At 44.4% G+C, this 26697-nt stretch overlaps 1 protein-coding gene across 1 annotated transcript in view; it reads left to right on the top strand.

Annotated features, from left to right (window-relative positions):
- The window catches only part of CSMD1 (CUB and Sushi multiple domains 1), a 3932590-nt gene that overhangs the window by 3112251 nt on the left and 793642 nt on the right, over positions 1–26697 (top strand). The window lies entirely within an intron of this gene.

The following is a 26697-nucleotide window of genomic DNA, read 5'->3' as shown; positions in this document are numbered from 1 at the left end:
ATGTATGCAGTTTTTAGCACATGAATTGATATGGGATAAGACTGATTATATGTTCGGACAACGAATTGATCCGGGATGGGTATTGATTATACGTTCAAACAATAAATTGACATGGGACTTGTACTGATTACACATTCGGACAATGAATTGATATTAAGTTCTAATGCATCATTGATTACTGTATTTATTGAAGGTTAGAATTGTCGACACTTTTGGTACTTGCTCACAATGAATTATCGATATGATTTTGTTGCACTTGTCGCACTTTTTACTGATTATATGTTCGGACAATGAATTGATCCGGGATGAGTATTGATTATAAGTTCGAACAATGAATTGACATGGGACAGGTACTGATTACACGTTCGGAAAATGAATTGATATTAAATTCTAATGCATCATTGATTACTGTATTTATTGAAGTAATACTGATCTCTCCGCATGACATTAATTTTCCACATGCTACACAAGTCAATCTCATCTGCCCAAAGTTCTTTTGCAGATTTGGGACCGTTTCCCTTGCCTCTGACTCACTTATTGCTAAGTCATTGGTGGATGTTTTTGCCGGTCGGGGGTTATCCTCCAAATCTCGAAGTTGTGCTTTAGAATAATTAAAAGGGTGCCACCTCTCCATGTGCCGATGCATGGTATGATTACCATAGCAATATTTTTTTTCGGTCCCTATCGAGAGTTTTTTTTTTGCAGATGAGGCAGGTAACGAACCTGGCTTTAACTTTCTTTTCATGAGAAGGAAAAGAAAAAAATTGCCAGATAAAATTTACTTTCACATGGGACGTTCTTGGCATTTCTTTTAGTTTTTTAATGTACATGTTCATAAAACGATTATACAAATGAAACATTTGTGAGTTTTAAATTTCCGGAGAAGTATAATTTACCAATAGTTTTCTCTGTAGATGTTTTTCCATTAACAAACCCAGTTCCATCACCAGCCCAGGATATCACTACTGTTCCCCATGTCATAAAACCTTAGGATGTTCAATAACTGAAACAGCTAATATGGGTTTACTTACAGGGGACATCTTTTGTTCTGTTTTGTAAAGTAAAACTATTGTGAACGCAAGTATTATACATAGTAAGTGTTTAATATAGCATTTGTCAGTCATTGGTTAAGCAGCTAGGACCTGTTCACTCTTGACACCCCAGGTGCTGTGTATGTTGTACTATAGTGCTGCATCGGGAATACGGACAACCCTATTGATGTTGATTTTTCATTATTGATTATTGTAAAGAAATGGCGACTCCCCCCTTTAGCAGATTAGCAAAATCTTTGCGTAATTTGGGCATAAAAGTTATATTATTGGAAGTAGATGGTTATAGTTCTGGTTAATTTCCATTCAGAATGTCCTACACAGCACCACTCTAGGTAAATATGCTGCCTTGGGACTATTCGCACAACAGACCGCTACCGACCATTGTTGCTTCTGTTTTAATAAAAAAATGTTTTAAGGTGTTTACTGTTTTTGTTGCGATGTATATATTTATAAGTTATTAAAGTGTTATTTTCCTTCTACTTTTTTGTGAGTGCTATATATTTTTAATGTGACACATAATTGTGAAGACTTTGATGTACAAAAAGGCATCCCTGGAATCTTCCGCTTCAGGCTCGGTCCCACACACCCTCACAGTGAGAATCCCCTCTCCAATCACAATACAGGATGGTTATCAGATTGCAGGAACGCGTGTAGTGTGACGGATCTCATCGGGTGGGGGCCTTGATCTACTGTAACTTCTTTGAAGAGGGGTGATTCTTTACAGTTGAGGCCATAAACTACATCTGCAGGGCTAGGTGATAGCCTGGGACGGGCCTGGACAATCGGACACAGAGGAAGAGGAGTGTCAGAGGGTGCGGTAGTGAATAGGGTGAAAGGCAGGTGTCGGGCGGGCACAGGGTGTGATTCGCAGAGAAGAACAGCGCAGATGGGAGGAGGTTTCTAAACTATACATGAGAAAGAGAGCGGGAGTGACCAGTGCGTGGGGGAGATGCTTGCGAGGGTGCAGACAGTGGGTCTGGTCAAGGCATCTAAAATGGCTGCTGTGCTCGACAAAAGTGTGGCATTGCAAAAAAGGCAAGATGGCGCAGACAATGTTTATCAATAATGATTTATTTATAACAAATAAAATATTTACTCGCAGTGACAAAATGGCGGTCAACACTTCCTGATTTCCATCGAATCGAACGTTAACAGACGTCACGCAGCAAAAAAAGAAAAAACGCTCACGCACAGCCACTGGAAGACATGTATCAACATATATGAGCCTCCTCAGCCACCCTCAGAAAACAAAAGGGGTCAGGATACATCTCCAGTACCCCCTTATACCTAGTAATTTAATGAAATCGAAACACAAAATGGCGAATTCACGTTTTGCTACCAGTTTGCGACCCGGTTCGCGAGCCGAGAAGCGCTTCTACCGCGAAAAATCAATTTTTTATTATTTGCCCCACAGGACCCTTTAATAACCCCAACATCATTCCTAGGGGGTCAAGAGGGGTCTACCTAGCCCCCTTTCATTAAATTCCCCCTTCGTTTTTCACCTCTTCTTGTCTCTTGATCCTACCGAGAGACAAGATGGTGGCCGCTCCGGACTGTTTAGAATGTTGACAGACACCGGAGAGCCAATCAGCATCGCTTCGCAAAGCTCCGTGACGCGAAAAGTAAGCGATCTGGAGCGCTATCTGGGACGCTGTCACAGATATATACATTTTTTAAAACATTAATTTCTCAAAATCCACTGGAGCATATATATTGAGACCCAGCAAAGGCACATCGGGCTAACAGTCCCTACAATTTTGCCAAGTTTCGTGCAAATCCATTCAGCTGTTCGAGCTAAAAGTGAGGCCAAACGCCCTATGGAAATTAACATGGGAAAAACTCGTTTTGGGACCCCCCTTTTTTCTCGGCCCCCCCTTGACGAACCCCCCCCAAATTTTCAGGGGCTGCTCAGAAAAAAAATGTGCCATTTTCCTCAAACTTTCAGCCAATTCCGTCCACAAACGCCAAAGGTATTAGACATAGAATTTTCAAAAGTTCCATAGAGATATAATCCTAACTATATATACCTACTGGCTATCGCCAGTAGGTAATATATATATATATATATATATATATATATATATATATATATATATATATATATATATATATATATATATATATATATATTCAGCTCACGGTTTCCACCAGACTTTCACGAAGGAAAGAAACCACGCACTCCGGGGGTCGTTTTCGGTTAATTTATTTTAAGTTTGCAACAGACGCGTTTCGGCGCTCCGCCTTCCTCAATGTTACAAACATTGATGGCGGGCGCCATGTTTTTAACAGCGTTCACTCGTGATCAGTGGACAAACCAAACAAGGGACTACAAATCATAACACCATATTGGAAGTTGTTCACAGTGTACGACATGTTATGACTTGATGTACAATGTAAGGGCTATCCTACTTCATTAAGCCCCAGTAAGTGCTGACATGAATTTCAAGCATGTTACTGACATTCGTGATTTAAATAAAACATTAATTGCGCAAAATTCACTTTCGCATTTCGTGGTGTCTCGCCGTGTATCGGCATAAGGATCACAACATCACACTATTAAATCACCTTGTCGGTAAATTACGGACCATTGTACTCAGACACAACAAGTGTCGAATAAAAAGCATTTCGCCGTGGATCGGCAAGTCACCCTTGGTTCATTTTTAATTCCGTCCCATTACTAGACTATGATTGTCTATATCATTTCATACTTTCAAAATTCACACTGTGGAAGTTCTACAAAAGAGCAAAGTTTAAACGAAAACATAATACTGGTGCATGGAATTTCAGTTGACTTCTAGTTTTCCTTTAACGGCTGCACAAATTATTTTTATCCACACGACATTATCATTGCTTCCTAGCACCCAACTTGGAATAATGTTTTTCATGTTACTTTTATAGATATATTGAGCATCACAGATTCATTGAGCGTCACAGATTCATGTATCGGGTTTAGAGTTCTGCTACATTCATACACATAAACAGATTAACAGTTCTTGGTTCTTCATAAATTGTGCATTTTTCTTTTTTCAGTAGCTTTTACACTTTACTGGCCTATATGGGAAGCCAATTCCTCTCCTGCATTTAAACCATTTGGATATTTGGTCATTAAGTCGATGATATATCGAGACTCAAGTCTCCGCAAACTGTGCAGTCTGTCGCCACCCCTGGGATTTTCTGGTATATGATCTAGCCCGAAATATTGTAGTTGGTGTCTGTTGCTTGAGTGTTTTTGCTGGAAGTGTCGGGCAACAGGATATGACTGATCATTTTTGTCGATTGCTCTCAAGTGTTCTAAAATCCTCAATTTCAGGGGTTTAATCGTGCTCCCGATGTACAAGAGTCCACACGGGCATTTAAGACAGTATACTGCGTAGGATGTGTTGCATGTGAGGTATTTATTGATTGTTTTCACTATCCCAGTCTTTGGAATCTCATAGGTTTTTACCCTCTTACTGTGTGCACAGGCTTTACAATGGTGACACGGGTGGAAACCCTTAAGATCTGTCAATGTATTGGTTTTCTTTTCAATTTTCTTTAGATGACTTTGGACTAACATGTCTTTCAGAGATCTTGATTTCTTGAAAGTTACCAAGGGGTACTCTGGGATATCATCCTTGATACAACTGTCGGTTTTTAAAATATGCCAATTTTTTCTGAGCATGCGTTTCAGATAGTTCGCTTCCGCCGAATAGGGGGTTACCAGCCGGAATTTTCCCTGTTCGTTCTTTTTATCCACGGAAGAACGATCTTTTTCAGTTAGTAGATTCGATCTGTTTAGTGAATTCACCTTTTGTAATGCACTTTGTAGCGTTGGCATTGCGTATCCTCTTTTTAAAAATCTACTGATGCATGCTCAGGAAACCTGCAGGGACTCGAGCTGGATATATATATATATATACATATATATATATCTGGAAACACTCAAACCACTTCCTGAAGTCTCACAGCGGCAGTCAGGCGAGGAAAAAGACACAGACCTCCGAGGTATTCAAATGGGCAGTGATTTTATTTTAAGTGACCCAACACAACGCGTTTCAAGCCCGTAAGCCCTTGATCACGTGTCACAGTTTGATTTCACCATCATCTATATTTAAAGTGCAAAACGTGCCCCTCCCACTGTTTACGTCATAGATCACATGTGCAATGACATAGAAAACATCCTGCCATATTGTTGTCATCTGCATTAACAACATTGTTCTGAAAGGCATATTTCTAAAAAACACGGCAATCAGATAACATAGTCATATTTACATATATACAATGCCATGACCTATTAATTGCACGCGTGCCACTGAACTTATTTAAAATAATAAATATAGTTTGTTTCATTTAAAACTCTTTCTCTACAAAAGATGAATCCTTTTGTTATTGCCATATTCTTAGTCATAGAATAGGGTGAAATATATAACCGGTTAAATCCGTTTATAGTCAACCCCTATGTTGTTGAATGCACCAAAGAAATGTAAGTGTAGTTAAAGCAGTTCTTTTAGTTTTCGCACACTATGTAGTCTATAGAATTGGAGAGGTAACTAGAAAGTGCTAAAAGTGCATCCCATAAAGTTTGTAAAGTGCTAGTGCAAATGGTGTGAATTTCTCAAATTCATCAAATGTGTATGCTAGGTCCCATCATCTGTACATAGAAAAAGAACTAGCTTAGTTCATTAATTATATTGGTTAAACAGTCTCTTGGAATCCTAAAAACATTTGAATGTATAAAATATTATGCAATATCAGCCAATACATTTTGAGAAATTTTTCCTGAGGAAAAGTGCAATATATGTACAGAGTTTATATGCAGTATTATTTACAAGGACAGATTTGGAGATGTTAATATTTACAAAACCTAATTGTTGAACCAACGTGTCAAGATGATGCCAGCCTTGCTTGTTCTACAGAAAGCTGCGCATGTCTTCCGTCGTATTCAACCCATTGGGCCATTTGCAATCTAGGTCCAAAATATATTTGGTCTCCAGTTGCCGGAGTTGGCGTTCTCTATTGCCTCCTCTCCTCTTTTTGCTAACAGCGTCAATTACATAGTAAGAAAGGCAATTGATGTTATTGGCATGCACTTTCTTAAAATGTCTGGCAACAGGCTATGTTGCATCGCTGTGCAGGATGGCCCTAATATGTTGCAATATCCTGACGTGCACCTGTAGCTTTGCGCTACCCACGTGCCGCAGCCCACAGGTGCACGTCAGGACATATACAGCATATTCGGTTTTGCAATTGTAATTCCCAGTTATCAGATTGGAAGTAGTCTTGAAAGGTGTTGAGTACGAAGACATGTTGCACCCAAAATACACGCTCTACATGTGGTACATTTAGTGAAGCCCTTCTTGGATGGTAACCAGGTAGTAACTTTCTTAATCTCCGGGGATACCTTGTCTAATCTCGTGCCCATAGTGCTGCTTCTCCTAAATGTGATCACAGGTTTCGCAGCTATTTTATTGTGGAGGATGTTGTCTGTCAGTACCACAGGCCAATGCTTGTTAATTATAGACCTGATCTGACGTTCCTCCCTATATATATATATGCATGCAAATTCGCCAACAGCTGAAGCAGTCGCCTCAGAACAACAATCTAGAAATGACGAAAGAACAGACCCAATTTTTGGTGCCTAATCGAGGTGATTTATTCTTGCCAGCAAGCCTGCCGCCGCCTTTACGCGTTTCGCCTTTACAAAGCTTGTTCACATGGCGAGTTGCTGAGAGCCAAAGCCGATCTTTTAAAGTGACAGTGCGCGCGCAATTTCACAAATGGGTTCAATCAACATGAAAAAATACTGCATTTTCATGTGCCAACATTTGTATACATTTTACAAAAATACAATGTTATATGTACAAGTGCTTAATTAATAAAATATATAAAAATATATTTACACATTTAAAAACCACTATTCTTAATAGCTGTATGAATACAGGTTATTACGTGCGTGAACGTGACCAAATGGCTGTACCATTTTTGATCGCAAAATATTACCGTCCACATTGCTCACATCTCTTCCCAAATGTACAAAGCACTGTGCAGAGGAAATCAAGCCCAAGTGGGCAATAACCCTAGGAAAATTGCGTACAAATACTTCAGGCATTATCATGTCATCGGCAACAAAGAAGTGCAAAATTTTGAATTGTTCTCTAAAGTGCTGGTGCTGAGTGCTCTAACTAAAATGAAAATTCATTAAAAAAAAACAGATTTAAGTTTAAAAAAAAAACAAAAAAAAAAACTATTTTGTCAATCCCCTGGCTACTACGCCGTGGGGTTACCTCTCCTTATTTGAAAAAAGCTCTTAGATCAGATTATGAGGAGACAATGGTAATACAGGTAATATATCAACATTGCTTATTAGATTAAAAACCAAGTACCCTTAAGGCAGTACAGTTGTATTGCATTTCATGAGTTTTGAATCCATTTCATATTTTATGCTAACGAGGAATAACTTTAAAAATGTCCCAACCTCCTATAAACAAGTGTATAGATCCTCTGTCGCATTTAATCCCTGTGGTTGCTTGCTATCTAACTCTAGAATGTATCTCGTCTCAAGGAGACGTAATTTTGCCTCACGATTTCCTCCTCTCTTCATTGGCCATACTGCATCGATAACAAAATAAGAAAGATGCACAGGATTAGAACTATGCTCCTGTTCAAAATGCCTGGCAACAGGATAGGCATGGTCCTTATTAGAGATAGCTCTAATGTGCTGGAGCACACGCTTGTGGACCGGCAGGCGGGTACTAACCACATACCTTAGTCCACACGTGCACTCCAGCACATAGACCGCATAGTCAGTCTTGCAAGTGAGGCGTTTAGTGATGCTCTTGGGTGTTCGTGAAAACGGGACAACATAGTTGTTCCTGTTGACCCCATGTTTACACGCCTTACACTGTGTGCATTTCTTAAATCCACTTCCTAAGGCCTTCCACGTAGTTGACATTTGAGGTTCCAAGGTATTATGGACCAAAGCTTTGGCCATAGATTTAGATTTCCTGAACGTGAGGAGTGGTTTCTTCAATATTTTGTTGCCAATAACCGTATCCCCCAGTATGAGGTTCCAGTTTTGATTGAAAATCTTTCTTATGGCTGAATGCTGCCGGCTATATGTGGCAATCATGCGCGGTCTGATAACATCCCCAGCCGGGGGTATCTCTGCCTCTCTATTTCTTGGGACCAGGGCAGTTTCACGGGATATCAGTTGAGTCCTTTTCTGTGCAGACTCAACTAAAGATCTAGAATATCCCCTGGCAAGGAATCTACTTTTGCATGCCTCCTGAGCTAACTCGCATTCCTCATCACTGCTGCAAATACGCTTGATACGCAACATTTCCCCATAGGGAATGCTGCGTATCAAGTGGCCAGGATGGTGACTAGCCGCATGCAGGATGGTGTTGCCTGCTGTGGGCTTTCTGTATAATCTCGTTTGTATGCGGTTCTCAGCAATGTAGATTTCCATATCCAGAAAATTAACAGTTTTAGCATGAATGCATGATGTAAAACAAAGGTTCAGACCATTCACATTTAGCCTCTCAACAAATTGAATTGCCTCCTCCTCCGTCCCTCTCCAAACAAAAAATAAGTCATCTATATAACGTAAATAGGTGACCACATGCTGTTCCATGGTTAGTCGCAGATCCCCCGCCAGGACCTGTTCCTCCCACAGCCCCATGTGCAAACATGCGTAGCTGGGGGAAAAACAGGCCCCCATGGCGACACCTCTAATTTGTTGGTAAATTTGATTGTTAAACAAAAAAAATTCTGCTCCAAACACATTTGAACCATAGATAACAGCATCCTGTTGTGCACCCCATAATATATGGGACGTTTGTTGAGGAAATGTTCAATTGCTTTGAGACCATCTCGGTGGGAAATGGAGGTATATAACGATGACACATCCAAGGTCATAAGCAAAAAGTCTGGACCCCATACCAACTGTTCTGTTTTACGAATGAAATCCGTTGAATCTTGAACATATGAGCCCAATCCTTTCACCCAATCCTGTAAAAAGAAGTCTATGTATTTCGATACATTTTCCAAGGAGCTATCTATTGCGGAAATTATTGGGTGCCCTGGGGGTCTGTTACAGTCCTTGTGGACTTTGGGGATTAGATAAAACGAACGAACCACAGGATGTTCTATATATATAGTGTGCCTCTTTAGCTGATTTATGATTTAGAGGGTGCACGACTGACTGTATAAGTGAGTGATTAGGTGTGTCAATGAACGTATGGATGAGTGACTGGTTGTGTTAATGTCTATATCTGTCTGACAGTTGGTGTCTAAGTGGCTGTATGGTTGTGTGAGTGGGTATGTGAGTTTCTGTATGGGTGAGTGATTGGTTGTCTGAGTACCTCCATGGGTCACTGAGTATCTAGTGAGTATGTGTGTAACTGTATCAATGAGTTCAGTTCAGTTCAGCAAAGCTTTATTTCGATATGAAATATCTTAGAAAGCACATCACAATTAAAAACACATTTCATTCAAAATACAATCAGGGAAAAAGATTATAGTGACAATCACTATTGCAATAAAATAGTAAAAACATATTAAACCAGAAACAGGATGGTTGAGAGCTTAAAAACAGGTAACTATACAAATTCATCATAGGGCTTTCGATCTTAGCAGCCAAGCCCAGCTTAAATATTTAGCCACCCCACAAGCTAACGTGGTATTTACATCTGCTTGAAGAATTCTGAGGGCAGTCGAGTGATTAATGGTCTCGAGCTGTCGACTGACAGGTCTTAACCACTTCAATCTGGGTTTAATGTAGGCTGGGCATACAAAGAAGAAGTGTGGAATATTTTCAACTACCCCTGCACAATATGGGCAATCAGCAGACGTTTGGTTGGGAGGATTCCACTTGTTTGTGTGTTCGTGGACGGGAAGGGTTCCCAATCTGAACTGAATGAAGAGAGCCCTGTCTCTAGGTTTATGGATAAAATCCATGTAAGGCTCAAGACGAGGCACTGTCTTGTGCTGGCGGAACTCGTCAGTCAGACTACCCAGATTAGGATCTCTATGATCTTGATTATCAATCCATGTCCAGTAAACTCTCTAAATTTTTGTTTTTGACAACGGAACCCCTGACTCCCATGCATGGTTAAGGCCGGTGGCCAAAAGAAGCCTTTTTATATTTGCTAACCAATTGAACGGCGGCCCAGGTCACTCAGAATGGGGTTTACTAGGAGTTCCCCTGGGAAGTGAAACAAGCTCTCTAAAGAACCAATTTTCAGCTGTCACAAGGGCATCTACGTTATTGAAGCCCCAGAGCTCGGCTCCATATAGCGGGCAACCTACAGCCTTTGCGGCATAAATCTCCAGAGCAGGGGCGATAGGTCTGAAGATTGAGGCCCGGTCCTCTCTCCCAAAAACTCCCACAACCCGTTTATGACTTAGGGTAAGTTTTTCAATGTGCGGCTGCCATTTCAATTGTTTGAAATTTAAGTATGGGCGAAATTTGCGAATTCGCGTTCCGCGAATTCGCGCAAAATCGAATTCGCAATCTGCAAAATCCGCGAATACGTGCAAAATTGCAGATTTTTGTTTTTTTGCATGTTTGTGGGGTTTTTTGCGTGTTCGTGGGGTTTTTAGCGTGTCCGCAGGGCTTTTTGCGTGTTCGCGGGCGAAGTTACCCATGCGGTCGTGTATGGGCACAGCACCCTCTGGTTCACCACTGTCACCCTCTGGTTCATCACTGCCACCCTCTGGTTCACCACAGCCACCCTCTGGTTCACCCCTGCCACCCTCTGGTTCACCCCTGCCACCCTCTGGTTCACCACTGCCACCCTCTGGTTCACCCCTGCCACTCTCTGGTTCACCCCTGCCACCTTCTGGTTCAGCACTGTCACCCTCTGGTTCACCACTGCCACCCTCTGGTTCACCACTCCCACCCTCTACCGAGACCTTTTGTGATGCAGCGGCAGCACAAAAGGTGCGCCATGGTGCTGGGTATTAACAATGTGACGCATCTGAGAGATTCGTCACGTTGTAAAGCCCTGCGCCATCAGGAGGCGTTCTGGCACAGGGGGGGGCGTCCTGCGCAGGAACGCCTCCTAAAAGTGGCTGAGTGAAATCTACAAGAATTCACTCAGTCACTTTTAGGCCAATGCTGCGTCAAAACCCTGTGCCTGCTTGAAGCAGGCGCAAGGCTTGATGCAGCAATGGTGAGATAGGGCCCCCCAGAGCATTGCTGGAGCTGCGTCGCAAGCGCGACACAGCTCCAGCAATACGCAGCTTTTACGGCACTGATGCGTCACGCATCTGTGCCGTTTTTTCCACATGGTGCGCTGGGTGGCGGAGCTGCAGCGCACAATAACTGGTGCATCGCTGGGAATGCACCAGTTATTGTAAATCTGCCCCTATACATTTAGCCAACAAGGGAGCACTTACTAATTAGACAGTAGAAAGTACTCCAGTTGAGTAGAGGTATTGCACAAAAAGGTGGCATCTTCATGGACAAACACGCAGGGCGGGATTCATTCTGACCCCTGTTAGACTCGTTTTTTGTGCCCTTCTGCTCTCTGTTAGACTCGTTTTTCCCTTGTTTTTCTGCCCTTCTGCCCTCTGTTAGACTCGTTTTTCCCTTGTTTTTCTGCCCTTCTGCTCCCTGTTAGACTCGTTTTTTGTGCCCTTCTGCCCTCTGTTAGACTAATTTTTCCCTTGTTTTTCTGCCCTTCTGCCCTCTGTTAGACTCGTTTTTTGTGCCCTTCTGCCCTCTGTTAGACTCGTTTTTGTGCCTTTCTGCCCCGTTAGACTAGTTTTTTGTGCCCTTCTGCCATCTGTTAGACTCGTTTTTCCCTTGTCATGAGCACCGGAGCACTGTAGCTCATGACAAGCTGAGCTCGTCATGAGCATGCAAGGGGTTAAGGGAGGGGGCTAAATGGCCCCTCTTCCCGGGGCCTTTTTCTGCCCTGCAGACCCCATCCCCAGGGCCAGGCCTTTTTTCAATGAGTTGGCCTGAGCTGCCCACCACCCACTTCAATTTTGTCCCGGAGGACCCCATCCCCCAGTGTCCAGCCTTTTCTTTTCTTTTTCTAATTGGGTGAAGGGGTCTGAGCTGTCCCCCTCCAAGGTGGATTCCAGCCCCAAGCCCACATCCCCCGGGGCCTGGCCTTTATAAGTATTTACATTTTTTTAATATTATGAGGGTGGCCCCCAACTGGCTGATTTTGAGCCCTGGGGCCCGATCCCCTAGAGTCCGGCCCCACTACTGGATGCCCTGGTCCCATCAAGGGTACCCAGTACATTTTGTTAGGCTCGCAGGGGGATCTGAAGGCCTCCAGGTTCCCTGCAGGCTCCCCACATCCTGTGGGGGCCAGCATTGCATTTGGTCAGAGGGAGCTGCTGACATGCAGCTCCCTCTGTCCAAAAGCAATTCCACTCCCCTCTGTTTAGGCAAGAGCATTTTTTCTGCTCTCACTTGCACAACGCGTAGCAGTGTTTGATATTACTTGGTGAGAGCTCACCCATTGCAAATAGCAATGTCCTGGGGGTGGGCACCCAGGGACATTGCAGGTGCCGGCCCTAGAGGCCGGTGGTCCCCTGGGCCATCTAGGGCTCCATGAGGGGGGCCAAAGGGCCCCCTCCTTTATTTATATTTGTCCCATGGAGAATGTGGTCCCTGGGGCTGCTGGGGGGGTCCACGCAGCCCCACACATTTTTAAAAATTAATGCCCGAGGAAGTTGGCAGCCTCCAGCTGCGGTGGGGTCCATGCACCCCACCACATCAAATTAAAATAAAACCCCAGGCAGGTGGCAGTCCCCGGAGCATGAGTGGTCCAAAAGGCCCCTTCCCACTTTAAAAATAAAACCCCAGGCAGGTGGCTGTCCCCGGAGCTGGAGCGGTCCAAAAGGCCCCTTCCCACTTATAAAAATATAAGCCCCGAGGAGGTGGTGGTCCCCAGGCAATAGAGAAGGCCAGGCCAGCCACCCCGCATTCTACATTAAAAAAGATTAGACCCTCAGAGAGGGGCCCATACGCCCCCTCCCTTATTAGGACCTGGCAAACCAGGTGGCCAATTAATAATAAAACACTGGAGTCCGCAACTTAATTTTTTTAAAACATTTTCAGCGGGATCCTGCTGAAAGTTATAAAAAAACTAGTTCTGGGAGGTCAGGGTGTTTCAATCCTTTTTGTTTTTTGCATTTTCTATGGGACTCGGTTCAACTGAGTCCCAAGATGACTGCCAACATTTCCTGGTTGAAGTGTTGGCAGCCTATGAAATTTCAGTAGTGTTTCAGGCTCCCAGATAGAGGAATATCTCCACTTTGTCCTGGAGGTTGTATATGATGCGTTTGTGGGTGGCCACATGGAACCTCAGTACCAGCCATTCCTCATGTGAGAGGGTGTGGGTGAGTGCCAGTTGGGAAGAATGCATTTCTTTACTTTAGCCAAAGCCACTTGCAGTAGGTGGTGCTGAATGCTTGAGAGATCCGGAGATGCACAGGCACCATGAAAAAGAATCAGAATATGTGGAGAGGTGTCCTGAGTCTCAGTGCCTCACCCAACATAGTCCCCACTGCATCCCAGGAGGGCAGAATTGAAGGGCAGTGACAGAGGACATGCACAAGATTACAGTGGGTAGCCAAAAGTTTGCCTGGGGCACCAGGCCTGTGGCATGCACCTTCATCAGAGTTCACTGGCAGTCATCCAGTGTTTTGAGGAGGCCGAATTTCAAGTGAGCCTCCCTTGTGCCCCGGTCAAGTGCCTTCAGGAGCTCAGCTCAGTCGCCCACCTCGTACTCTGTCTGCAGTTGGGTTTGCTATTTTGTTTGGAGGTTGTTTAGGTGACGAGGCGAGAATGTGTCAAATCATAAGGTCATAGAGCCCCAACATAACCTCCCAGGAGCGGCCCCATGTCCTCAAGTGGGAGATTATCGAGGAGGCCTGCAGGGCCCATGGACGCACTCCCAGGCTGAGTTGGAGGCAATGCTGCTTTTGGAGATGCCTCCATGACTGTTCAGGTGGTAGGCCAAAGTCCTCACAGAGCTTCTCGAAGGGTTTGAGGGCTCCGGGAAATGACCTGGTCGAGGCTGTGTATGCCTGCTGCTCGCCACTGTTCCCAGTCGAAGACCTCCCAGTGATGCATAGGCAAGTGTTAACCAATAGGGCAGTCACCCACTGTGGCAGGTCGGGCATCCCGGGAACATATAGGCCATCTAGGAGAGGTAAATGGCCAAGGCATAGTGCTCACATGAGGGTAGACCCAGGCCTCTTCATGAGCAGCCTTCCAGATGTTTGGTAGAGGCCAGGTGGGGGTCGAGAGGACCCTCAGACAAAAGAGTAGATCCCCTCATCCACTGCAGGCAGGGTAGACTGGGGGACCAAAAGAGGCAACATGCCAAAGGCATAGATAAACCACAGATGTGTGACCATCGCACTGCCTGTAATCTGCCCCACATAGATTGACCCAGATGAGACCACTTTTCAAAGTCCAATTTTATCCGGGCTATGAGGGAATCCAGAGTGTCTCCAACCATATGGCCCAGGTCCCAGTCCCAGTTAACAAAGATCCCTAGGTACGTGAGGTGCAATGGTGTCCAGCAAAAGGGATAGCTATGGATCACCATCCTTGTGGTCATGTGCAATAGGGGTAGCCCCTCACTTTTCTTCCAATTCACCCGGTACACCGGCAGTGCTGAAAAGTCAGTGATGATGTCCAATCATAGCGTGCGATGGAGGTTCATGAGGGTGAGGAGTATGTCATCCCCATGCAAATAGTTCTTGGACATTCCCTCCAACAGAGGTACACCACTGAGGTGCGGCGATTAGAAGATGGTGTCTACAAGGGGCTCCATCGCCAATAGGAACAGCAGGGATGATAATGGGCAGCCCTGTTGTGTTCCTCTCCAGATCAGGAAAGAGTCTGACAGAAAGCCATCACAATTGTCCAGTTCAGTCTGGCAGTCATAAAGCCAGCGTATATTGTTAATAAAATTATCACCTAGGCCAAATATTTTCAGCGGCGAAGAGGTACCTCCCTCAGGCCTATCAAACATCTTCCGAGGGTTGAAGGAGTGGGAAAGGGCCTTGTAGGATAGGTTCTTGGCCTCCCATACGGCATGAGTGAGGGTATGGAGGTGATTCCTGGAGCACCAACCAAGGGACCAACCCTACCTGTATGTGGTGCATCAAGGACAGGATCACCTCTTTCCAGCAAGGATTTGTATGTCCTCATTAACTAAGGAGATGGGCCTACAGCTGCCAAGTAGGTTGGCATCCTTCCCTGGCTTGGGGAGAACCACTATCACTGCCCTGTTAAAGATGGGGCCCGGAGAGCCTGTCTGGCCAGCCTCTTGAAGGCGGCGTAAAGGGAGTCAATGATGTCTCCACCCACCTAGTTGTATAACTCCACGGGGAAGCTGCCTTCCCCAAGAGCCTTATGGTAGGGGAGTCTAGAGAGGGCTTGTGCTATCTCAGAATGACTGATTCCACCATCAAGTAGGGTCTGCCCCTCTTCGGTAAGACTAGGAAGGTGCAAACCCTCAAAGAAGGCCTCCTTTTTTTCAACGCTGGACGTCGTCTCTGGGGTGTATAGTGTCTGGTGAAAGGTCGCAAATTCATTGGCTATGTCTTGTGGGCAGGTGAGAACTTTGCTGCTCATGGAGTGGCTAATGAGAATGGTGAATGCACCCTCCTGTTGCTGCAGTTGAGCAGTTAAGAGATCCCTTCCTTTTTCCTCTGCTCATAGTGGCAGCCTTTAAGCCTCTGTAGTGCATATACAACCTTGGATGCATATAGTGCGTTGAGGTCCATACAGGCCTTTTCCAGTCGACTGCACATGTGAGATGAGTGTCTTGCAGTGTAGAGGCACATGAGGGTTGTAATATCACCCTCCCCTCCCCTCTGATTAGTTAGTCTCTGCACATTTACCAGAGATGCAATCCTTCATGAGTAGGCTGCTTAAAGTCGCCTTTGCAGCTGCCCACAGGATCCTGTGGGAAGAAACCGAGCCCCTGCTTTCTCTTAGGTATACAGAGACGTGTGAGCACAGTTGGGATTTACCCTGTGGGGTGTGGTAGCGTGTAATGTTCAGGCGCCATGGCTTGCGACCTGGGGAGGTGAGCCATAGGTCAAGGGAAACAAGAGAGTGCAGGTTCCATGATTCGCATATCACAGTAATGGCACCACCCACTGGGATACCAGAATGTAGTTTAGTCTGGATTGGGTGCCATGTACAGGCTATAAGAAGGTTTACACCCTGTCCGCGGATAAGAGAGACATCAGTCATCCCCCAAGGCGTGGTCAGAAATCACGTCTCCCAGGAGTGCCCTGTCTGGTTTGTTGGCCACTTCTGGTTGACCGGTTGGCCCCAGCACCATGTCCCAAGCCAGGTAACAGTCGCCCTTAAATTAAGTAGTGTGAGGTCCCAATTTGTGTGAGGAAGGAGGTTGAGCTGCAGGAAAAAGGGACGCTTACTGCCCACTGGGGTGTACTCCGAACCTATGCAGAATGTTCGTCCCCAAACCTCAGCTTGTCAAAATTATACTGGCTGCCTGGGCCTGACCAGGACTTCATGTCAGTGATAAACATCGACCTGCTGAGGAGAATCGCAACACCACATTTCCTGAATGGGCAAAGGCATGCATCCACCAGCACTGGGCAGCGGCTGTGGACCACTCTTCCCACCCAATCCCGGCACAGTTTTTTGGATTCTAGGTTGGAGAGGTGTGTCTCCTGTTACAGGGCTATGAACATTCGTTTTGGCTGCACTTTCTTGCACTCAATATAGTGTGTTAGCCCATTTACATTTTTTGAAATTGTGTGCAAGGTAGGGGGAGGCTGCAAGCGCTGTTGCAGCCATTAGAACAGTTCATGGGACTGGCAGTGACATGGGCAGTGAAGAAGAAGAGAAGGAAAAGAGAAAAAAGAAGGGTTGGGGGTTCAAAAGGGGATAAAGCAGCAGCAGGAACAGGCAGACCCCTCGGACATGTTACTAGGCAGGGTGATAAATATGGAGGGGGATGAGAGGGATGATGGGAAATGAGGGGGAATAAATTACCCAACACTTATCCATAGTCAGGTCTCAATACCAGAAGCTTTAGACCTCAGTTCTAGGCTTGATGCTCCAGCATGCCTGGCAGAGGCCTGCAGGAAGGGACAGGGTAGGAGGAGGGTAGGTGGAAAAAACAGGATGGTGGCAGGGCCACAGTGGGATGCCTGGTAGCGTCGGGTGGGGCAAACCCATTTCCCCCTATCAATGGCCAGGGGTGGTCATGGGGGTGAGAGACAGGGCTGTCCAGAACTGGGACCAAGAATGTGGCAGGCAGCCAAATAACAGGAAGGTGGAAATCCGAGGGTACTATTGGTGGGGGATGATGCCAGTAGTGGCTGCCTTTACATGTGCTCTTTTTTGTGACTTTCAAAAACAGGCTTTCGGTACAATGCATTTCAATGGGGACCATACCCAGGGTCCTGCAATGGCTGCCCCATGTTGTCCATGTTGTGGCCATCCGGTCAAGGGGAGTCATATTGTACAGGTTGTGACCAATGAATCTGGATTGACGAGACCCCTTTAAAGTGGCCATTCAAAGCATATCTGGACACCAGCAATGCAGATATTAACCTTCATGACCACCCCAAACACTTCTTTCAGTTTAAACATGAATTTCCTCAAAACGGTCAAAAGGCATTTGCACCACAGTTCAACAGTTGCCAAACTCGGTGTAATTCCATTCAGCTATTTTTCTCTATTGCATGCCAACATTTCCTATGGGAATTAAAATGGAAATAAATGTTGTGGGACATCCCCATTTTCATGGCCCCCGTGTGATAGCTTACCCCAAAGCTTTTCAAGAAGGAGCAAAGGTGGATGAACTTTTTTTTATAAGTTATGTAGAAATGCGTCTAACGGCATCAATGTTATTAGTGAAACAAACAATGCTCTTCCTGTGGGAACTCTGACTAAGCTTCCATTGCACACATTGCCCTATGATGGTGTAGCACTCAGACCGGAGAACTAAGCCAGCCAAGATGCACACAATCCAAACAAATTAACGCTCACTCAGGGCATAGCATCGAGAGAGAGAGAGATCAATCTCCTCCCTCCCGCCATCCATCCATGTAGAATCACAATATTATGTGATTTAAAAACAATTTCAAGCTGTGAATTTGAAAAACAATCTTAAGGATTTGTAGTTAACAGTGATGTACCCCCAGGAACCCATGTTTGGGAAAGCCACCAAATGATGTACAGCTCCCATTTAGAAAAGAGTTAACATACATCTATTATATACCCAATACACTTTATTCAATATTCAGCAGGAAAACCCAAAAAGTTAAAACAGAAAAACCTATGAAAGCAGATAACAAAAGACATGACAAATACCCAGATTAAATGTTGATTACAATGTGTATGGTACAACGCCCCACCAATCAGGTTCCATGATGTGCCTCATACATGTTTGTATTAAAAAAGCTTCACATATAAGAGAAGTTATCACCTTGCATAGTCTCATAGCCATACAAATTATCAATTACATACTTGCTCAGACATTTGATTCAGGTTTTTTTCCCTAGGATGCTAAAAAATCACACCTCAAAACAAGATATTATACAATACCCCTCCAGTCCTTTCCGTATTCATATTGATGTTTTAATATACAGCACCACATTTGAACATATAACCATAGGCCCCAGATCCTATAAATATGCTAGGGGGGCCTGCATTTTCTAAACTTGTGTTTGAGCATAAGAGGCTCAATTAACCTTTTTCTAGGCCCCAAGAAAAAATACAAAGCATGGTAAAGTGAAGCGTGCTTTTCTGTTGACGTTGCCTCACGAGGACTGCAGGTGTGAGTTGTTGACCAATCGTTCTTTCTAGGGAATGAGGCCATGAGGTGAAACAAATTCAATCTGCATCAAAAGGAATCGAAGCTGTTCGTAACCAACATCAGATGATATTGTAAGCCTGAGGGATAATTCCCATTTAGATTAACGATAGACCTGGATTCACTTTTCCCTCCTTCCTCAACCTCTTGATATGAAGCATTCTTAACCCCATACCTTTAAGGATCCCTCTGCTGACCCCTTGAGTTATCTTGGGAAGGGGGGGGAGCAAAAAGAACTAAATATGGTTTACCCATGCTAAAGCATAGCTTTTTAGCATTCCTCAACATGAGGAATATTATGCGAATAGTCAAGTGAGAGGCAGTATCGAATATTAGCTCTGTTGAGGGACACCTCTTCTCATGTCCAAAATATTATGCCACAATAACATGGAGCAGATCTATATCTGTATCAGATTTTCGATGTGGCTTAGGCCCAACTCTGGTATAAATACAAAGAGGACGACTACAAACAGCATCTTTATAGACCAATTTTCTGTTATCATTTACCAGCCCCTTAAAAGGACAGGCTGATCTGTTTGGCTTTGTAAATAAGTAATATTTACCATTCGGGCTTTTTCCACAACTTCTTGGCAAAACCCAGAACACCTCTAAAACATATTTTAATTGTGGTTTCCTTGACTGAACCAAGGGGTATACACCTGTTACAACGCATTTTTTACTCCGCACTACCATTACAACGCGACTTTTACAACGCATACCATTACAACGCATTGCGCTGGGGGGCGCTCTAGGATAGGGAATAAGTATAATTTACTATCCAACACCTTCCCTAGGGTCCACGGGGACTGGAGTTAGAATAGTAAATTATACTTACCACTATCCAGCACCTCAAAGCGCTATGCGTTGTAATGGTATGCGTTGTAATGGTCGCGTTGTAATGGTAGGTAGTTGTAATGGTATGCGTTGTAACGTCATACATCCAACCAAGGTGTTCCATGAATCTTTTGCATCGCATTGCACCCTGAGTTACACAAAAGAAGGGACGATGGATAGCTCATGCTCATTCACGTAAATGGGGTGATATTTACATTTTGGGGTTCCCTTGTACATAATAAGATTTCATTAGATTAATCTTTGAATTCAAACTAGATATATATGGCATGAATAAGAAGACTTAATTTTATTCTGCTAAATCTTGCATTAGGCTCATTATCGTTACAGTTAAGCACATTGGGCCTGATTAATAAAGGTAAAATAAGTCAAAAGTCTACTCGTATATGCCCTTTGTGAATACTGAAAGTTGTAAAGTTCAACTTTTGGTATTCACAAAGGGCATTTACAAGTAGTAAATGCCTTTTGTGAATACCAACAGTCCTAAAGTATGACCTGCCTCAGTTTCTTACATGAATCGGGCCCATGGTCTCCTGAACAGAAGATGGAAAAAGACCAGGTGCTACAAGATTCCATGTAGACAAATGAAAATATAGAGTAGGTCAGGGCTTAGCCCAAAAATATTGCCATTCAGATCACACTTAGTGGTAATAGCCTTCTGAAAGTGCACAGACATGGTTGGTGCAGCCTAGAAACTCTCCTGTGAAAACATAAGGCTCCATCAAACTTATTTGCGACAAAGGGACTCTTTTTGCATGGTCACCCTATTTTTTGTGGACTAATGCTTGTGGTTTTTTGACTGTGCACTGGGACACTGCTGGCCAGGACAGTATGAAATTGGGTTATTTGTTATGCAGGGTGTAAAGGAATAGGTCCTAAATTGTCACTTTACTAAGAACCAAGTACCCCATTGTAACACTTAAATCACTCAGGGTAGTGAAGCAAAGCAGTCCAAGGCCTACTCAAGGGAGGTGGCATGGTCTAACAATCCCAATTTGCTGGCACTCAACAGCACCCATTAAATTACTATCTAGTAAGTGTTTTTTCTTTGAAAAAAAGGAAAGGCACATTTATTACACATACATTAATAACCAATGTGCATTAAATTACAAATATATACAGCAGGTATATGGAATTACTTTTGTTAGAACCCAGTGTGTCATGATCCCCACAATCACAAGACCCCACACCTATACCAGACATAACACCACAGAATAAGGAGGAGGAGTAATTTCTAATAATGCAGGCGTATGTCTTGGTCACATTTTCACAACATCAATGTATAAGGCAAGCCTATTGGCTTTGTGAAGGGGTAACCACAAATATAATGCATGGGTCACACATTTGAAATCCCCAGTAAAACCAACGGACTCAATAGTCTCTTTAAATGTAACCATTAGGAATGTATGCATTGCAATGTTGTCCCATAACTCCTTCGATAAAGCATTGAAATTCAGAACAATACAAACATGTATTAATCTTCAAAATGTTTAGGTCCCGTAGAGTAAAAGCTCTGGCTCTAATGATGTTATATAGTCAAATATGAACCCGTCCTGGGGTCAAGGATATAATCCCCTGGGAGAGGTAGGGATACTTTGGATAAATATTTCCTGGTCAAAACTGTAGTGCACCTCCTGCAACCTCTCACCATGAATTAGCTAAGCATTGGTGGTGCCCCTGTTCCTCGTTGGGGCACCACAAGCAACAGAAAATATAGAAAATAATCTAGATGTGGCCTAAAGGGGGTCTCCGAGGCAGGGAGCAATGCATACCGGGTCTCCCGCTGCTTGGGATTCAGATTCAGATTTTGAGCTTTGCTGCTCGTCTTTCTTTCCTATTAATTTTTTTAATTGGGTGCCTTGATCCCATTCAGAGAACCCATAGCCTTCTAAAACATTAGGCAACACAGGGAGCCCACACCCGCTTTGCTCCGTTGACTCCCTGCATGGCCAACACTGTAATGGTGTGGGAGCTGGCATTCTCTCTGTATCCCACCAGCAGTTGATGTGGGCAGGAGGAATGCTGCAGCCTAGCATGCCCACACCTCCCAGACACATGCACAGGTGGCAGGAGCAGTCTCTTGGTCTGGGCTCATCATTGATCTATCTGGGGCGTGGGATGTGTAAGTAGGGTGGAGTGTTACTTCTATGGTTTCTTCTGTGGGTGTCAAAAGTCAAATCTTCAGGAAGGAATCGCTTGGATTGTGATTTAAAAAATTGTGTGCGTCACTTGCTTCCCTAGCCATCTGGAGCATAATCAGCAACTCTCTTGGCCTCTAAAAGGTGCACTTTGGGTTAGCTAGTGTACTGTCTCCCTGCTCCAGTCTGGCTCCTGGTGCTCCTCTACTGCTGGTAGGGGATTCCAGCAAAGCCTATCCACTAATAGCCAACAGAGCACATTCATGCCCATACTTTCAAGCCCCAGAAACACCTGGCTGCCTTGGGACTTGGGGTGGCAGCGGAGTCCTGATTTCCCCCCAAGTGGTCCTCATGGGCTATAAGAGGGCTAGCACCACAAGCCCATGAGAGATCCAGGTAGACCTGGGTCATTTGCAGACAGAATCCTTAGCAGGGCATCAGATGGTTTCGCCTTCCAGTTGTACATAGCTCTGCTTTTGTCATTGTCCAGGCTCAGGATCTTATTTTCTATTTTTTCTGTTAATGCCTTGTACAATGGTTTATACATGTGCACGGAACTTTCTAGATACCAGGCACCCCTGGCCAAATCTAGGAGACCACATCATCCCCCTCCCCCTTAAAATCCTCCTACAGAGCATTCCAAGGTAATCCAATATGTTGCTGTCATGTTTCCTCTGTGAAGAGCTCATCTAAGGACCTCAGCTCCATTCCTAGCTGACATTACTTTCAGCTACCTTCCCATCAAATTTCCAAGGGGATCCCCTCCTGTTTTGGCTCCAGATGTCTGGGCTTGCTCATTTGTTAAGCAGCCCTGGGTTGTCCCAACCTCTGATCAGGCCAAACATGAGTGATGAACCGGGTCTGGTGGCTTAGAGGACTAATGCATCCACTGCAGCGGCTTGTGTTCAACCTCATGGTCACAGGTTCAAGTCCTGGTGGGTCCACTCAGCCTTTCATCCATCTGATGTTGAGAAAATGAATACCATTCAGTTGGATACCAATAAACATCTGTTATTCAGTGCCTTGAGACCCTTGGGTGATAAGTGCGATTTACAAATACACCTGTTATGTTATGTTGTTATGTATCTAACCTTTGGTAAGCCAAACATCACCCCTAGGTCCTGGTCCACTGCAAGAAGCTGGGCTCCAGTGCTACGTTGTGCTTTTTGCCACCATGTTTACTTAAATCGTTAAAGAGAAATCATATTTCTGGTTCTCTTTGATGAATTTATGTTGTTTAGGTTTCAGTTTGTTCGTTTAAGTATTCTATATTTTTTATTAATTGGAGTGGTATTTTTACTGTGTTGTGGTTTTGATTTTGTAACTGTTTTGGTACTTATAAATGCTGTACACATTGTCTTTGAATTGCCTGTGTGCTCAAGGGTTGATATCAGTTTAAACTATGGAAACCTTTATCCGGACATAACAGGATAGAGCCTTTATGGGTTGTGGAGGATCTTAATCCACATCCAACCAATAAAGCACTTTCTCACTGTATTCTTTATATTTTAATACCTGAGTTAAAAACAAATTTCAGGGAGACTTGCTACAGTGAAAAATAATGTGAAGCTATGGCTCTCTGCCCCTCAATGCAGGTAAGAGTTATGCCAATAATATACATAAGGGGAGAGGACTTGGCCTAAAGGTTAGGGCTATCGACCACCTCAAATCTGGGGATCTGGGTTTGAGTCTCGGCAAAAGTGCTCAACATCTTGTGACTCTGGGAAAATCCCTTTATCTCTTTGTGTCTAACAAAAATGAATGTGTCCTTATGTAGCGCAACTGGTACTCATGTAAAGGTTATAATATCAAACAGAGGAGTGAAGGGCTATTACTACTTGGTCATAAGTGGAAGGTCCAGCTACAGTGTGCCCTCAAGGGATACATAAATGCAAAGACTGCCGTACTGTTCCTAAGAGAAAGAGGAGATTAATACATTGGAGCGAATGATAATGGAAGGGTAGCTTGAGGTTAACCCTGGGGATCCATTTTGTTGGATTTATTTATTTATTTATTTATTTGAAACATTTGTATAGCGCAGCTGTCACCTTGCAGGCATCCTGGCGCTGAGCTATCTCCAGTGGGGGAGGAAGCACGGGGGGAGAGCAGAGCAGTACGATGGCCAACAAGTTAACCCTTCAGAAACAGCCAAGTTTTGACACGTTTCCTGAAAGGAAGAAGTTCTTTCGTTTGACGGATATCTAGGGGCATACTGTTCCAGAGTTTAGTGGCCGCAACTCCGAAGGATCTGCCCCCGGCCGTAGCTTTTTTGAATCTCGGCACTTTCACAAGACACGCCGTTGCAGAGCGAAGTGCTCTGTTTGGGGTGTACCAAGCAAACATGGCTTGCAATGAGCTGGGCCCCAGTCCATGCAGGGCTTTGAAAACGAGACAGAGGGATTTAAAGGACACTCGCTGTTTTAACGGGAGCCAGTGGAGTTCAGCCATCGCCGCTCGGGCTGAGTTACTCCTAGGCCAGCCAAGGGCCATTTTGGCAGCAGCAGATTGTACTCTTTGAAGTCTGTCTAACAGCAGGCGTGGAGACTCGAGTAGCAGCGCGTTACAATAATCAAGGTGACTTAAAATAGTACACCTGACTATTAATGCCCGGGCCTGCAAGGGAAGCAATGGCATGATCTTACGTAGGGACCGAATGAGGGCAGAACAGGTGGACACTGGGCTGCCATGCTCAGTTTGTTGTCCATCATAACACCCAGATTGCGAACAGTGGTGACCGGCAGAGATTTTTCCGAGGATTCTGGAGGCCAAAAATCCACCGGGAAGGGACGAGGGATCCGACTTCCAGCACAGAACAAAACCTCAGTTTTGGAGGCGTTAAACTGTAAAGAGTTGTAATGTAGCCAGCCAGCGGTATCACGCAGACAATCATGAAAAGACTCCAAAGGAATCGATTCCTCACCCTCCCAAGAGAGGATGAGTTGAGTGTCGTCTGCATAATTGATGGCCAATAGCCTGTGAGATTTTATCAACATGATCAAAGGTTTTAGATATACGTTAAATAAAATCGGGCTGATGGACGAGCCTTGAGGCACCCCATGAGACACCTGGGAGAAAGCAGATTGAAATGGGGGAAGGGACAGAGCCTGCTTCCTATCCCGCAGGAAGGAACGAAACCAGCGCAGGGCATTGTCACCTACCCCGGCCTCCCTCAGTCTCTCCAAGAGGATCCCATGATTTATCGTATCGAATGCGGCAGACAGGTCCAGCAGAATCAGAGCCACTGCCTGACCCCTTTCTGCACGCATTCGAAGGTCCTCCATAGCAGTAAGGAGGACTGTTTCGGTACCGTGGGCTGGGCGGAATCCGAATTGTATTTCGTCTAGAAATTGATGCTTCTCCAGATGTTTGGAGAGACATGAGCTCACCCAACGCTCGGCAATTTTTGCAGGGAACTGTAGCAAGGAGATGGGTCTGTAGTTCTGTAGACACTCTGGATTTAAGGAGGATTTTTTAGCAGTGGAGAAACAAGAGCCTGTTTCCAAGAAGCAGGAACTGTGCCACTAAGCAGAGATTGATTACAGATCCTGCATAGAGTAGGAAAGAGTTCCTCTCCAAAAGCTTTCCAGATCTTATGGGGGATAGGGTCCAGAGGTGATCCAGATACCGCGAGCCAGTCTGTCGAGGTCCGCCTCAGTAATAGGGGGAAGCTCCAACAGACAGTCCGCAGGCTGCCATCCTGGGTTCCCTGCTCCTATGTCTGTACTTCCTTCCCAAGAGCAAGAATAAGTGGGACAGAACAGGGTTGGGGTGGTACTCAAGTTGCGAATGATGGCTTCTATTTTATCGTTGAAAAACAGAGCCAAATTATCACAAAGGGCCTGTTTTGGAGAGGTCGATTTTTTTGAGCAGTCAGGGTGAGTAAGACTGTTCAGAATCTGAAAAATGCTTTTAGAGCTATTTGCAGCGGTACAAATAGTGGAGCAAAAATAATCAGATTTAGATTTCTGAATCAAGGCTTTGTATTCAGAGAGTTTAGTTTTCCAGAGCAGTCTGCTGGTATCGGTATATTCCTGCCTCCATTTCCTTTCCGCCTGTTTACAGGCAAGCTTTAGAGCCTTTAGAGAGTCATTAAACCACGGAGACGACACTCTGCCCTTCTGCTTGCGCGTTTTAAGCGGAGCAAGAGAGTCAACCCTCGTGGTTATCCTGAGACATAAAGCCTCGTAATTGTCAACGACTTGACGGTCTGAGGAGAAGCTGTCATCCACCTTGAACACAGCATCCGTAGTTCTCAGCCTCTCTAGAGCTCTCCAGTCTCTGTACATAAATTCGGAGGTGGTGCCTTGTGCCTGCGTTCTAACCCCCTTGCTGTTAACGTAGAATTTAAGAAGGGAATGATCAGTCCAGCCCATGGGCAAAATTTCATCCAGGTGTACTAGCTGTGGGACCGAGAAGATAAGGTCAAGTCGATGCCCTGCTCTATGAGTGGATTCCCTAACTAATTGATAAAGGCCCACACTTTCACAAGAGAGCAAAAGGTTATGCAGCCCAGTATCTAAGGTGCCATTCGGCCATAGGTTAAAATCGCCTAAAATAATGAGTTTATTGTGGATATGTAAAGTGCCCTAATACTTTCGGGTCATGTTTGTGCTATATAAAACTCAGAAGGAAAAAATATATATATTTATAGTAGGTTAAATTTAAAGGTGAATAATATATATATTGCCTATATATGTGACCCTTCAAGATCGCCATGGTATTAAGATGTTAATTACATGTTTTTAAATTGATTTCTTAGCACTAAAATAAACTCATATTCTAAGACATAATATTGAGAGAGATACATAAGATTGTTAGAACGTATACGGCATTAAC

The sequence above is a fragment of the Lissotriton vulgaris genome, chromosome 6 (genome assembly GCF_964263255.1).
Source record: "Lissotriton vulgaris chromosome 6, aLisVul1.2, whole genome shotgun sequence".
Taxonomy (NCBI): Eukaryota; Metazoa; Chordata; class Amphibia; order Caudata; family Salamandridae; genus Lissotriton; species Lissotriton vulgaris.
Note: the sequence above shows the minus strand (reverse complement) of the source record. Positions and strands in the feature narration are given on the sequence as shown.